This window comes from Pan troglodytes, chromosome 3 (assembly GCF_028858775.2).
Source record: "Pan troglodytes isolate AG18354 chromosome 3, NHGRI_mPanTro3-v2.0_pri, whole genome shotgun sequence".
Lineage (NCBI taxonomy): Eukaryota > Metazoa > Chordata > Mammalia > Primates > Hominidae > Pan > Pan troglodytes.
In genome coordinates this window covers 91918152-91934853 of record NC_072401.2, presented here as the reverse complement: position 1 = coordinate 91934853, position 16702 = coordinate 91918152, and the positions used below count along the sequence as shown (strand labels likewise).

General features: G+C 34.0%; 1 protein-coding gene across 26 annotated transcripts in view; it reads right to left on the bottom strand.

The window, feature by feature from the left end:
- The window catches only part of CCSER1 (coiled-coil serine rich protein 1), a 1481066-nt gene that overhangs the window by 1049606 nt on the left and 414758 nt on the right, over nt 1-16702 (bottom strand). The gene's annotated exons all lie outside the window — the stretch shown is intronic.

The following is a 16702-nucleotide window of genomic DNA, read 5'->3' as shown; positions in this document are numbered from 1 at the left end:
TTAGTACCTGTGTGACACCAAGTAGCCTATAAAATTGCTTACAACAGACCTTGTCTACATTTGTTTTTGCTTCACCCACCATGTAGTTAGAAAGATAATTCAATTGGCCATCTCAACTCTAAGGCTATTTCACATCATAATTCACAGATTCAGATTCTCTTGAAAACCTGAAATCTGTTAATGCTTAGCTCACTTAAAAACAATCATTGTACCTAAAAGGCAGGTGTCCCCCTTCCCTAAAAAATATACTCATTCCCACATTTCTTGTCTTACAGCTATTTTCATCATTTATTTTATTTAGCCAATTCTTCTGCAATTTAAGTTATACAAGGCTAATGCTACCTACCTTTCAGACAAAGATACTGATTATCTTTGAAACACCTATCACAGTTCCACGTATGCAGTAGGTACTCAGTTACCAGAAGCTCCTACAATATTTATAATGATAGTGCTGCTGTCATTAGCTAGAGGGAAAGATGACAGAAGTCTATTGACTTATCTATAGTCTAGAATACAAAAACAAGTATCACTGAAAGGACCAATGAACCAATATAGGTTAGGTAGCAAGCAGATGAGACCAAAAGTGAGGCGATTTACTGGAATTTTTGAAGAATTAAAGAGTAAAGCTCATATTTAAAAGAGAAAACATTTTTACAATGATTTTGAAACATAAAATGTTTTTACAATTATTTCTATAATATGTTAATTTTATTTAGTTTATAATGTGTTCACTGAAATTCAAGTTTCAAGAATAATTGTTTTTATAAAGAATATTTCCAAATGTCTGTTTTCTTTTTAATTGCAACCCAGCTATGCTACAGAAAGAAACACACTGCTACCATGTAGTAGCAACTACTCTGAATTGCTGGCAAATTTTTTCCTGAAATAATCAGTAGTCTCAGACGCTTTTCATTAATTCAAGCACATACCAGTGATAGAAATAAAACAGAAGTTACAAACTTTCTTAGTTGCATATTTTATTTGTTACCTAACAGCAATTTTATCTGTTACCTAGCAGCAAATAAACCCTATATTACCATTGTAATATGGAAGAGGATCACAATTGGAATTATTCTTGAAAAGAAATATTTACCAAACTAAAAGTATTTCAACATCTACTTTTTAAAAACTAAGTATATCTGAATCAAAATACAACTTGTTTATACAATAAAAACACATTAAGGCTATGGTACTAAATACGTTTAAAATGTCCACATGTAATATGAGAAGCTTTGCCAAGTGATATCATGTTAACAATCTTGCCACATTCGTAGAAGTCCTTACTGAGAAACACCTTCAGAGTTTGCTATACTGTCCTTCCAAGAAGGGAAATAATGATAAACATTTTGTATTAAATGAAATTCTATTGTTCAAACTGAGGTACAATGCCTTAAGAAAATGTCTACAAAGTCAATAGTGGTATTTATTGCAAAGTAGTTGCTTCTGATGATATGTATACCTACAGTATTTACTAAAATAGATATTTATTTAAAAAGATTGAAAACAGCCTTTTGCTAGTTAGTACTAGTAAAGACAAAAGTGTACCCACCAGTCTAATGCTCCTAAACAGCTAACAAAAATAAAGGTGAATGAGGCCAATTTGTTCTACTAGTAATACAATTATTAGTCGGAACATAATCATCTGTTAATATGACTCATTTGGAATCTTCAAATTTCCTAACTCTCCATTCTCCAAAGACTGCTGATATTTACAAAAATCTTTGCTGTATCGATCAATTATTCTGGTTCCAAGATAATGATTAATAAGCAACTGTGCACAAATAATGATATTCCAAATGGAATACAGGTATTATCCGCTGAGCAATTTTAGTTTACTTTTGAAAATTACAGATGGTAACTCCAGAATAATCTCATAAAACTTTTAGTATATCTCTATGAAACACTGGAAGTTATAAATCTAGATTATTTCAAGGGGGTGGGAAGGGATACAATTAATATAGTGAGAGAAGAAAGAAAATAAACAGAGCATATATTGCATACTTTTCAATAAGTAGATATAAATAAATTATATATCTAAAAAACAAGTTGTTATTGAATGTTGGTACCTGTATCTATTTTTATTTATGTTTGCTAATAAAGAAGGGAGTCTCTTCTGATTAATTCACCGAAATTCTTAAATGTATATACATTTATATATCCATATATATATATACATACATATAGATATACAGTTGTTCCTTGAACAGTGTGAGTTTGAATTGAGCAAGTCCACTTATATGTCTCTGCCACCCCTGGGACAGCAAGACCAAACCCTCCTCTTCTTCCTCCTCCTCAGCCTATTCAACCTGACAACCACAAGAAAACCTTTATGATGATCCACTTCCACGTAATGAATAATAAATATATTTCTCTTCCTTATTATTTTCTTAATATTTTCTTTTCTCTAGCTTACTTTATTGTGAAAATACAGTATACAGTATATAATATATATAACATACAAAATATGTGTTAATCAATTGTTTATGTTATCAGTAAGTCTTCCGGTCAACAATAGGCTGTAAGTAGTTAAAGTTTTTGTGGAGCCAAAAGTTATCTGTGGATTTTTGACTGCACAAGCCTTCGGCCACTCCACACTGTCCAAGGGTCAACTGTTACATTTCTTTGACTGAATAAGCCTAGGTATTTTAGTATATATATCCTAAGACCTGATGTCCACAATTCATATTTGCATTGGTCTTGTTCTCCTTGTTTAATACTTTATTCTTCATATATGAGCCTAGGAAGTTTAATTGAAATTATAAATAATCATCTGCTTTCTATATTTCTTTAAAATTAAAGTTTTCTTTCTATCAGTTTAATTAGCTTCTTAAACTGTTTTCCCAGTATGAGTTTTTGGCTACATTCAGATGAGTAATTCAATGGTGATCCATGGGCCTAATGGATAAGGCTGATTTTCCAGATGAGTAGCTCAAAGTGTAGCAAAACACTTTTTTTTCCTCCATAAGAAAGGTTTAACATCCTGACATAGTAGATGGAGATTTTTGTTGTTTATACCTTATTTATATTTAACTGCATGTGTGCATTTAATAACAACTTGAACTGTCTACATTATGGATGCCAATTGGTAAAATATTAGGAAATAAATTTGAATATTTAAATTTTAGTGTAACGCAAAATAACTTCCTGTGTCTAGTAAAATGCTGTGTTACTGGTGGTCTTTATTATGAAATCTAAGATGTATGATGTTCATGACCTTGAATATAAATCATTTCCTTCTTAATTATGTATATTGATATGTATTGAACATAATGTCTTTCTTATGCTAGCAATTATTATCAAATGAAGTGTAAATAGGACTCCAATTTGTGAATTCAAAGACTACTAATTTTCTTTAAACAATAGTTACTATTTAGTATTTAACAATAATAAAGGCACATCATTTACACATAGTTATTCTGTGTGTCCCTTATCTTTTCTCTCACATTCAAATCATTCTGACACTTGCAAAGGTGTAAAATTAAAATTGAAGAGTTATTTGAGAAGAGCACAATCTCATATCAAACAAGTTCTTATAGGATTTTAATCACAAATAGCAAAAATTGCTGGTCAAAATAATGAACTTTACGTTCTCATTTGCAAATGAAGAAAGTGGATCTTTTTATTATATTTAGATATTCTCAAAATATTAAATACCAACAAAAGCAACTGAATATTTTCTAACAGAATATAAACGAGAAGTAAGTTACCGTTTGCCAAAACATGTGTCTTTGGATAATTTTATTCTACTACTGGGTTTTCTAACTTGAAAACCCTCAGGAAAAATTTTTTGCCAGGCTTGTTCCTGGGTCGTATATCTGTATTTTATCAAGAAACGTTCCTATGTAAATGCTACTATGTAGTTTTCTTTTCAAAGCTTTATATATCATTTCCCTTTTTTGAAAATGAAGACCCCAAAAGAAAAAAAAATGAATTTTATGTTTAACATATTTTTGAGCAAAAAATGCATTACAGCAAACTTCCCACTGAGAACATGGTAATTAGTTAAGTTGGCAGCTCACATCTGGCATAATAAAGAAGGGAATATAAAAGTCCTTGATGTAACCGAAGTGTTTATCAGTTTTTAGATCCTTCGTGTTACTGCCAGATTCAAGAAAATATTTCATTAAGAGTTGGCTCTCTTCTCATCTTCACTAACTTGAAGGTGCTGCCCTCCTTACTCTCCTGGGTGCTAAAAAGATCAGTAGCATAAACAGCATTACATTTTACTTCTCAGATATCTCCCTTAAAAACGAGAAGTCAAATCTGTTAGCTACTGGGCTAAGAAAACTAAAACTGCATTCACTTACAGAAAGATAAGTTCCCTTACACACTGGCATGCATTTAAAGACTTCCTTAAAATTTGGATATTCTCTGTTATACTTTAGCTTCTGTCCTTGGGGGATTGCATTTAGCTGGCTGGTATGTAGCAATATAATAGCAATATAATCTCATATATGACCTGTCCTTCATGCACAAAACCTGAGGAACAATGTAGGCATCCAGATGTACCCGTATATAATTGATACTCCTCAATTGTTATGATAGTGTTTTTAATTTCATGAAATATTTTCAGTATTTAAAGGTAAATTGAATCACATATTATCACATATTTTGGGTGTAACATCATTTATTTGAACATTTCTTCTTTTTCTTCTTTTCTTTTGAGACAGGGCTTTGCCCTGCTGCCGAGGCTGGACTGGAGTGCAGTGGTAAAACCATGGCTCCCTGAGGCTTCGACCTCCTAGGCTCAAGCCATCTTCCCACCTCAGCTGTCCAAGTAGCTAGGACAACATGCATATACCACCATGCCCAGCAAATTCATTCGTATTTTTTTGTAGAGACAGAGTCTTTCTATGTTGCCCAGGCTGGTCTCAAACTCCTGGGCTCAATAATCCTCCCACTTCTGCCTACCAAAGTGCTGGGATTATAGGTGTGAGCCACAGCACCCAGTTCCTTTATTATTTATATGGTGTTCTCTCCAATTTTCTGCTTTTACCCCTAATTCTGTGTTGAACATTGTGATATGTAGAAAAGAAATACAAATTTTGGTAATAATACCTAGTACGTCTAGAGTTCTTTGGTTTTAGAATGCTTTAAATTATGTTATTCTATTTGATAAGTTGGTGAGTAAACAGTATCTCCTTGAGACAGTCTTTTTTCATTGCACTTTGAAATCATTTTACACATGAGAAAATGCATTTCAGAGGGTTTAAATGAATTAATAAGTAGTTGAACTCCTGTCTGCAAATCCAACTCTGCACTGTACAATAACTTTCTCTTTAATAGAGTATTCAATTAATAAATGTGCAGAGTAAGCGTCAAGTAAAGATATTGAGATAACAAAGTAAAATAAGATTATTTTTAACCAATTAAAATGAATGAGTTAACTATTTCCCACATTTGTAGTTAACCTGGTAAAGTTAGTAAATATTATTGAGTACTTGTGGGCAGTGCATGACTAGCAAGACACAGGCGTGATCACCTTGAGATACCTGGTTAATAGTTCTAATGCATTAAAGCCATAATATGTATCTAATTATTAAAAACAAGAACCAGAAAATGCATGTAACAGGAAATAATATTAAGTAATTTATCAATTTTTCTGCTTTTACTTCTTTCTTCTTAAAGTTACTATGAGTTTCATAAGAACCTTTGAAGTTTACAAATATTTTGTGATGAGAAGCACAATTCAATTAACACTTTATTAAAAACCATTAGCACACCACCAATATTTAATTAAAGTTATATTTGAAAAAAAGTGTTGGCCAGGTGCAATGGCTCACGCCTGTAATCCCAGCACTTCATGGGGCCAAGGCAAGTAGATCACGAGGTTAGATCGAGACCATCCTGGCCAACAGGGTGAAACCCCGTCTCTACTAAAAATACGAAAAAAATTAGCTGGGCGTGGTGGTGTGTGCCTGTAGTCTCAGCTACTGGCAGGCTGAGGTAGGAGAATCTCTTGAACCCGGGAGGTGGAGGTTGCAGTGAGCCGAGATCGTACCACTGTGCTCCAGCCTGATGACAGAGCGAGACTCCATCTCAAAAAAAAAAAAAATTGTTAATTTAGTGACCATTTATGAATTGTTAAGAGCTAACACTCTGGTTCAGAGATTACTCTTTAAATTAAATACAAACTTAAGAGCATAAGTCATTATCTCAATATTAAGAATAAAGAATTAACCTTACAATACACCTTGATATTATCAATAAATCAGAGCTGTTAAATAATTTCTACAAGACTAGTATGCAAAAAGCTTTGAAAAGGTTAATTGTGGGCTGTGCGCAGTGGCTCATGCCTATAATCCCAGCACTTTGGGAAGCTGAATTGGGTGGATTGTTTGAGCTCAGGAGTTCAAGATCAGCCTGGGCAACATGGCAAAAACCCATTTCTATCAAAAATACAAAAAATTAGCCAGGTGTAGTGTTATGCTTATGGTCCCAGCTACATGGGAGGCTGAGGTGGGAGAATCGCTTGAGCCCGGGAAGTGGAGGTTGCAGTGAGCTGAAATTGCGCCTCTGCACTCCAGCCTGGGTAAAAAAAATAAAAATAAAATCTAAAAAGGCTAAGTGTGTAGCACAGTATAAAGCATAGTTCTTGTTGAAAAGTTGTTCTAAAAATGTTATTCAAATTTATATCATATTTCTACAATCTAATATTTTTATATTTTAATCTTTATGAATGTTTGTGTTGGAATATGGGTCTAGTATATACATTAGTTTAACCATAAAAAAGAAAATCATCAATTGATTCATTCAACAATCATCAACTAACATGTACCTCCACTATGCTTAAATGCTGAGGATACAATAGTGCTATGATTTCAATGTGTCCCCTACAAAATTCAGGTGTTGAAACTTAATGGCCAATGTGATAGTATTAATATTAAGTTGTGGAGACTTTAAGGAGCAATTAAGCCATGAGCTCTCCTCCCTTGTGAATGGGGCTAAGGTCTTTATAAAAGAGCTTTCATGCTGAGTTCAGCTCCCTTTCCCTTTTGCCTTTCTCCATGTGAGGACACAGATTTCCTTCCCTCCAGAGGATGCAACATCAAGGTGCCATTTTGAAAACAGAGAATAGCCCTCAGCAGACAACCAAACCTGCCAGCACTTTGGTCCTGCACTTCCAGCCTCTGGAGCTATGAGAAAATCAATGTCTGCTCTTTAAAAGTTACCCGGTCTTCAGATATTTTGTCATAGCAGCATGAACAGACTAAGACAAAGGGAAAATAAGATAGACAAAGACTGTCCTTACAAGGCTTAGGGTCTAGTGGGGATAAGAGACAAGAATATAGGTAATTACATATATATATATATATAGAGAGAGAGAGAGAGAGAGAGCATTATATTTTTTAATGAAGTGTTTTGTATATTTTCATGGGAAATGAAAATAGAAGCACAAAATTCTTTGGATATAGAGTTGAGGTCCACCCATTGTATTTGGGGGCTATTCATAAGCCTCTCCAGAGAAAGTGAAACCTAAAGGATGCACAGGGGACCAATTGAGACATGAAAAATGCTTAGGTGCTAAGCAAAAGATGGGAAGGGGAAGGCTGGGCATAGAAGAAAGTACAGTTGCTGATAGAAAAGTGAGCTCTGAGGCCTGCAAACAAGAACCAGAGTCATTTTCAGGGAACAAACTAAAATTTAGTAAAACTGGAGGGCAAAATATGAAATATGTGGGAGAAAAACTACGCATGAGTAAAAAGCAGGTACCAGATCTTACTGGCTTTTATAAAACATGTGAAGAGATTTGGACTTTACACTAAGAGCCATAGGGAATGAAATGGATAACTATCATGCATTCTATCACACATTTTTATCAGAAACATCATTCCCAGAAATAGAAAGCCATGGCAAGCTCTTATAAACTAAGCTTCTAAACTATATAAATTTATGACATAAAATTTCACTTAATTGTAACCAAGGTAATGTAAAATATGCTGAAACACCACATGCACTTCCTAGAAGAAAAATAGTGCTAGGTAGAATAGAGGGGAGATGGTCACACTTATGATGATGATCATGAAAACAATATTAATGTCTTAATAAAATAAACTCAAGAATAAAAGTATTCAGAATGATGGTAGCATGAATTTCATATTCAGATAATATTTGCAACTAGAATGATGTTAACAATCATTTATGAAGGGCTCTCAACTACTACAATGGCCACCACGTAATCAACTTTTCCCCCCTAACTTACTGCTAATTAATTCCACCCACCCCCAGCATTATTAAAGTATACTTGACAAATAAAAGTTGTATATATTTTTGCTGTGTAAAAACTTACTTCATTCAAGTGGTTTGGACGTTAGTTTTCTCTCTTCCTTCTTTTTCAATTATGATATATTATACCTAATACTTGTAAAGTTACATTGAAGAACAATTACACTTTTATGTCAATGACATTCTTCATCCTTTTGGATTTCAATTTATTTCACAAAAACTTGTTTGCCTCAATAATATATTTTTCTGTATTAATTTGTGATAGTTTAAATGAATTAGAAAATAAAATTGTGAAAGAAATGCAAATAAATGAAAAGTTCTTCTGCCAAAAAGTTGTCTTGAAATATTTGGCTAAATGAAACAATACTATAGAATCTCAAACAAAATAGGAACTAATAGGATTACTAAGTAAATAAAGAAAATAAATTTTATGAAAGTCAAGTACCTAAGTTATTTATTTTCCTCTTAGAGAATTTCCATGTTCAATAAATGTAAATATATCAATAAATAATGTGCTTCAAGGGTAAACATTACTTTGAGTATGCTGTAAACACACACACATCCGCCCTTGAAAAAGAAAGTTTAGCACACCCTGTGATACAGGAAGACATATCAAGAATCTCTTTATAAGTACCCCTTGCTGTCCTCAACTCTCCACTGGCTACTGTTCCCCTGGGACCCCCTTCCCTGCTTTCCAAATTCTAAGATGGGAGGAAGATTAATTTAAATATTTACAAAGGATCTAATGCAGGGTTTTGATAATAATAAAAGAATTTTATTTTTGTTCTTGTCACCACAATAATCTTAGTTGCCCAGCTTTCAAATTCTGGGCATTGTTTTTTGACTCTTTCCTTTCCCCCATGTCCAGTAGTTACCAAGACTTATTGAATATAATTGTTTAAATTTTCCTTACATTATTTTCCTTTTATTATGTACTTAAATTCAGGCATTTTTACATCTTATCTAGTCTCTGTGGTCTCCTATAGAACAGTTTCCTTCACTTCAACTCATCACAAACTTACCTGGAACATCTTCATGATATACTGCCCTGGAACCCCAACCCTTACTGGCATTTCCTCATCTACACAGTAAGGCTTATAGTACTTATTTATTTATTTGGCATTCAAAAGCTTCTCTTACCAAGCTCCAAATTTACCTTATTGCTATTCACTTATCCTATGTGATATCCAAATGTGTTCTACATACGCATATGGTACACAGTTCTCTGTGCATACCCTAAACCTTCCCTTCATCTGCCATTGCTTCTCTCCTTGCCTTGAGTTTCACAGCCTGACTCATATTTAAACAGTGCCATGAATGATCTCCTGAAATACTCTATTTTCATGACTACCCTAAGCTTAAAGCAATCCCCTTCTGGGAAAAACTTTTATCTTGACTTCTCTTATGGCACTTCTTACTTTCTTCATTATCTTGTGAGTGTTTCTAGATGTGACAATTTTCCTGATAAAGTTTGTTGAAAGAGGAGTTTCACTGTAAATCTTTCTGTATTATAGACATTTAGCAAACATTAAGTGAATGAAATGTTCTCACATTATGATACAGGTTATTAATGGGTAGACATCATGTTTTGCTAAATCATGGCCAACTAACATTTGTTAAATGAAGCATTACAGAAAGAATGCAGTGAAGGAAACAGCAGTGGATGATTAGTGAAAAATGCTCACACTATTGTGGTTGGGCATCACATATTATATACTGCAAAATAAATGTTGATAGGTACAATTACAGTGGGGTCATGCTTTGTAAAATGTGTTCCTAAGACTGTTGTTATTCGATCCAGCATGGATGTTTGGCTAGCAAATTCTTGGTTTCCAGAACAAACCAACTCAATCTTGATTCAGAGTCTAAGAACAAGGCTCAGAAAACTACATATTAAAACCTCTTACCCTCACTCTTTCAAATGATTCTTTTGAAGTTTGATATTCTGAAGTTTGAAAATAGTACAGAGTAATCACTTATTGATAAAGAATATGCTAGTATGTGTGTGTATGTGTGTGTATATATGTCTGTGTGTGTGTATGTATATATATATATATATATATATATCTTTAAATGATAAACCTTGCTTATAGGATGTTATTGTAACTAACTTTTCTAAGTCAATTCTGCTTAGCATGACACAAATACCAATAGGAGTTTCCCAGGTCCTACCACTCACTAGGAGATAAGTCATACTAGGCTGAAGCCCTATAATCCAAGGACCTAGAGTCTTAGAGTTTCTAGGCACCTTCACGATGTTTGGTGTATCTGTTCTCTAGCCACCCTCGGAGTCATGAGTCCCAGAGGCTCTATCCAGGTGCCAGGCTCCCCTTTCATTGCGTCCTTTGAAATTGTCAGTGAAGATAACATTACTTGTGCCAGCTGGGATATGTGTGCGTATGCTCATGTGCAACAGACAAGTAGGCCCTAAAGATTGAATGTGGGGCTGAAGGATGAGTGGTGCACAGATAAGGGGCACTTTAAAGGGCTGATTGGGATGTACTGTTGAAGCCTGAACCTGGAGTGGAGCAAGTGACTGCTAATAAATTAATCCACCTTACTTTTCCTTTAGCTGCATAAGAGTCCTACACACTACCAGAGTTTTGTTTTCTAACAAATCCAGACTTGGCCCTCTTAAAAGTCATTATAAACTTTTTTTTCTGGTCTATAATGCAAATAGCATCCCAGAATGATTGCCCTTGTCCATTCCTCACTTTCAGAGATGTAAGAATACACACTCAATACCAACGTGAGGCTTAGCCTTGCTCATTACCTCATTTGAGTAAAATTTTACCTCATTTTAGTAAAATTGTATAAAACATCAATTATACGTTTTCTAAAAGATGGCCCTATTTATTTGGAGATTTGTTTAGCAAATAATAACTTAGCAAACATATATTTTACTCACATACCAGTTAGGCATATTTTGCCACTGTTATATAAATCAAATGGCATAAAGTAGACTTTTCACAAATCATTTTCCTCTGAATTGAAGTCAATTTGTAAAGGTACAAAAAAATTAGAGCCAAATTATCTTATGTCTAGCAAGTCATCCTTAATTTGAAATCATTTTTGAATTTAAGATCAGTGAAAATATATCTGATAATATTTAGCAGAGGTGTATTTTAGAGAAAGAACTAGGATATTTTCCTTATAATGTTATTTTCTGAATGCTTTCTTGAATTCAGAATTCCAACTTTTAAAGTTTTTGAAAGGATAAGACATAGAGTATGTTTTCATTTTTTTCTCCTTTCTCAGGAATGATACGTGTTTGAGTTTACCTAGTCCATAAGACAGTTCAGGTAGAAAAAAAAATTAGACTGCAAGACTAAAAATAAAATGTCAGTATAAAAATGAAAGTGAAAATGTATTAATATGTTTCTCTCTGGCACTGGCATATTAATAGAAATGATGTTTTCCTGGATACAAACTGTGAAGAAATAGACACTTTGTTTAAAAATGTGGCATCAGGCATTTCTAATAGAAACAGTTTCAAAAGAGTAAATCAAGAGTATAAAGATTAAAAAATCTTTATAAAATACACAACTATTCTTCACCTTTTTAAATAAGGTGTCACATTGTATTGGCATTACTTAACAATAGGCATCAACAAACTATCACTCCAAAAAGTCATAAATACCATGAAATTAATTTTTCTAAAACTTATCTCATATGAATTTATCCGCTAATGTATGTTTTATCTTTCTGACCTTTCCAGTATGAAATGTAGGTCTTCAAATGTTTTAATAATTATTCCAGCAAATCTATTAAAGCTTATGCTTAATCAAAACATGACAGCCTTAAGTATGCAATACTCACATAGAGAACACTGGACTTATTCATTAGGCTTTGGAAAGCCTTTAAATCTAGTGTTCTGCTTCTGATAAAAAGTAAAAAACAGCTTTGATAATGAATAAAAAATAAGGTAAAACTGAAAAAGAATGACTATTTGCTGATGTATTGTAGTATATTTATATATACATGTTTTGTGTCTTCTCAGGAATTTCAAGTTCCTTAAGTAGATGATTCTCATATTTAGGGGATGCTAAGCTCTCGAAGAAAGAACACAATGTTGAAAAATATTGTTTCCAGTAAAAAGAAAATCAGTATCTTTTATAGGAAATTTTTTTTATTAAAAGTCACTCATTTTCAAAGTTAAAATGTGACTTAAATTTTGTCATAAATAAGGAATTGAAATTATTTTCTACTAAATTGCCTCACTTTGACTTTAGTTGTTCTATACATACACCATTAGCATACTAATGCATATTCAAACATACTAAGTCATATCTAGGAAAATAAACAATTAATTCAGCCATTATTCAGGGCAGAGCATTTCTCTGATCCCTGGGATATGCAGAAGCTATACCTATGAAATATCAACTGCACACAATGAAATACACTGTTAGCTCCACTACTTCCTGTTTGCTCTAGTTACCACATTTTATCTAAGAATTATTAAGTCATTGTCTTACACTGAATTTGGCAGCCCTTTGTGGTCACAGAGCGAAGCCATAGCCTGAGGACTTACTCTTCCCAGGTAGATTTAGTCATACCAGTATCCACAGAGAAAAGGAAAAAACTTAGAAGAAAAGTATTAGGTAAGCAGGAGAGGAAATAACCTCTTTCAGTGAGCTTCACTTTCTTAGGTCTAGACCTTAAGCTGTCAAACTATTTCAGCCAATGCTTCTGGGTGTGAAGGCTAAGAAATGACTCTTTCACATAAAAGGCAGCCCTTGAAACTCACATCTGATGCCATAGGGGACAAACCATATCTTATAAGAAACTGTGTTGGTTGCATGCTGTACTATGTATTTATTTTACCTATTGTTGTTCCTCTCTCTAAATTTTGCTGCAGGATTTTGTTACAGCCTTTTATGCATAATGTGTATTTTGAATTTCCCTAGAGGAAAATATTGTTTACAACACTTTCCAAATGTATTTGACAGTGAAATTCTTGTTTTAAAGGAAATTATGTTTTAGGGAAAATAGTTTGAAAAAGTTATCCTAGCTTTTACAAAAATCTTTTTAAATGTTCCGATCTTTACTATGAGATATCAAGGAAAGATATTCATGCTTGAACCAAATGGAGAAAAAGAAGCATCGCTTTTCCTTTTGGATCCATGAAAGTATCTAAAGGGAAAGTGAATTTGGGAGGGGCAGGGTAAGGAATAGTCATGGCTAAAAATATAAGTGTATTAATAGGAATGAGGAGTAATGATTGAAGGCAGGAGGATTAGAAAGCAGAGTACCTGTCCTCTCCTTTCCAACTATTAGGGTTTCGAGGCAGAGAGGAGACTGTCACTCTCAGCAATGGAATATCATTTTAAGAAACACATGAAATTATATATTTAAATTATAAATCATGGTTAGGTTTTGTTAACCTTATAGTCATTGAAGAAAATTGCATTGTTTTTAGGAGGGAAAAAATTGAAATAAATTTCAGTGGTGCCATCTCATGAAATTGCTTGCTTCCAGGTAATCTGTGATTTCTGTTCCCTTCAAAAACCTTCTAAATTTGGTCAAGTCACATATATGTATGCATGAGGGAAGTAAAAAACCTTCCCAATGTCGAAAGACTTCCTCTGTTACCAACATAAAAGCTACTAAAAGTAGTGTGATCACTTTCTCTAGGTTTAATAAATACAGCTTGAAAAGAAGTGCTCTTTAGTCCACCCGAAGAGCCAGAAATTTGAAAGAGGGAATCTCAAAAGATGACTTTTATCAAATGCAAAGCACTAGCTAGTTGTTGGCAGGCTTTTCTCCATGAATCTACACATCTAGACATTAACAGCCAATTTGCTCCAGGACTATTTTTTTCAGAAATATTTGTATAAGCAGAAAGCTCTGGAAAGACAGAGATGATAAAAATAAACACATCTTGTTCCCCTCCCCAGAGAGATCTGTTTACATTCTAAGAATTGTAATAAATAATTTAACATCGCCCAAATTCATGTCTTGTCTTTTTCCTTGGATTTTGCTAGGTCTCTAAGCCTTTGGAATTTCATAAAACGCACTTATGGGAGTGCCTTTGCTTGCCTGAGGGACTTGGATCATACCAGATACTCTAACAATAGGAATTAGGGTAGAAAATGTCACACCAGATGTCATTTGGGGTGGAGTTCTTGAGTCACAGTTTCAGCTCACCCTCTGGAGGGGCTGTAGACTAAGACTAGCCATACGGGCAGTAGACCATGCTTACATAACAGAGCCTCCATAGAGACTCTGGACACCAAAGCTTTGATGAGCTTCTGGGGTTTGTCAATACTCCATCCATATTATCATGCAGGGTTGCAAAGAAAATCAGTGTTGTCCGTAACTCCACTGGGAGAGGAGAATCAGAAGTTTCACACTAGGAACTTTCCTAGACTCTGCCACATGCATCTCTTCCTTTGGCTGATTTTAATCTGTATTCTTTTGACATAATAAGTCATAACCATGCATATAACAGCTTTCAGTGAGTTCTATTCATCCAGGCAGTGAATTATAAATACTTAAGGTGGTTTGGGGGACACCTGGACTTACAACTGAGCTCAAATGTGAGGATGATCTTCTGGACTGTTTCCTAATTTTGCACAGGGTAATAAAGATAATCTTTTTCTCCAGGACAAAGGATTCCAACAGCTTCTATAAAAAACAGTCTTCTAATCTCACGGTTCTTCTGTAGTATACCCCTCACATGTGCAGGCATCACCTGGCCCTCATCTGGTAGTCCCCTGGGAATTGGGGCTCAGGGAACAGCATTACAATGTTACTTCGACTGCTGCTTTTACTGGAAGAAACTCTTGTCTCTGACACAGATGCCTCATATCTTTCTGTCAATATCTGTAAAACTGTGACAGGCTCACTCATTAGCTGAGATGCAGGGTGAAATCTCAGACCCTTTCATCACAATTTCAGACCCGAGGTTTTAATACTAATCCTAACTATATCTGACCAATTATTCACCATGTCTTCAAAAAGATTTATTAATTAGAAAACTCATTCTAAGAGTGAGCAAATGGCCAGTTGAAAATGACTTCAAGTTACATATGATACTATTTTTAAATTGCAGTGAACAGGCTTACAGGTGCAGTTAAAGAAGCATAATATCAGACATTCTTGTGAGACACAGAAACATTTCACTCTATGCCTGATAAGCAAACTCATTTTGTGACATGAAGGTCCTCAGCTCTGCTGCAATGGACTCTGTCATGGGGTGCCTGGTAATGAAAGATGACAGCATCTATTTACTGTGTGACATTCTGTGCACTCTCTTCAGACTTAATTAAAAACAAACAAAAAAACAATCACCCACAAGGTTTTGAAATGCTTATTTTCATTGGTTGCTAAATTTCCAAATCTAATTCTGATCTAGAAACATTTATGACTACAAGCTAGCACAGTATGACTGCTCTACAAATGCAGGATTTAGGGCCCACCTGCATATTTACAATGTCTTCTTATGTAGGAAAGATTCATTCTCAAATTGCACCTGACAGTGAAAAATGAAAATTTAGATACACATGGCTAAGATTTTTATAGTAACTCAGTGTGTTTTTAGGTTGATATATATTCTTTCGGCTCCATGTAAGGTCGCTCTATATATGGCTATTATAATTTCTATTCCACAACCACTAAAGGAAATGTGAACAAATGACACAACAGTATGAAACATGGGCAATTGCATGTGAACTCCTAGTTCAAAATCTATTCAGTTTCTAATACTTTAGTTTGACAGACATGTATTACCAGCAAATGTCAGTCAGGTAAATATATGGTCCCTAAATGCCAATGTTTCTATGAATAAAATTTTAAAAAATAAGGATTTTGAATTAAATGTGAATATGTATAATACATAAGCATAACTTTTTAAAGGGCAAACAATTTTAGTAAATTCCTTTTCCTCATTCTCCAAACCAACCACAATTTCAAAATGAAAGGGAAAAAGAGCTATGATCAGAGGTTTGTTTATGTATGCTAGAAAAACATACTATCCCAACTATAACATAGGCTTACCTGTCTCCTAATATTGTTTTAATAAAAACTCCATTAGGATTTCTGGGACAATAAAAATTGACTTTTAAAAATTATCAACAACATTTATACTTTAATTTTGCAGTAAATATTGTAAAGGTCTTTATAGTTATTCAAAATAACTCTTAAGTCTACTAAAAGATAAAAGCTTCTCCTCTTTTTTATCTAGCATATACACTTGCAATTCAGCTCAGATTTGATTTATAGTTTGTTAGCACAGTTTGTCATAACTGAGAACCCTAAGTGACTGAACCTTATTTGCATCAAAACAACTTGATTGCGGTGCATGAAGCTTAGTTGGATCGCTTTCCTGTTATTGATGCAATGTTATCCCACAGCAACAACAGAAAAAGAATAACATCTCTGAGCCTGACTAGAATAAGTGTACTTCTCACTTTCCTCCTGCTGAGCGAAAACTCCATTTTCATCTCATCTGCTGAATATTATCCGCAAACCTAAT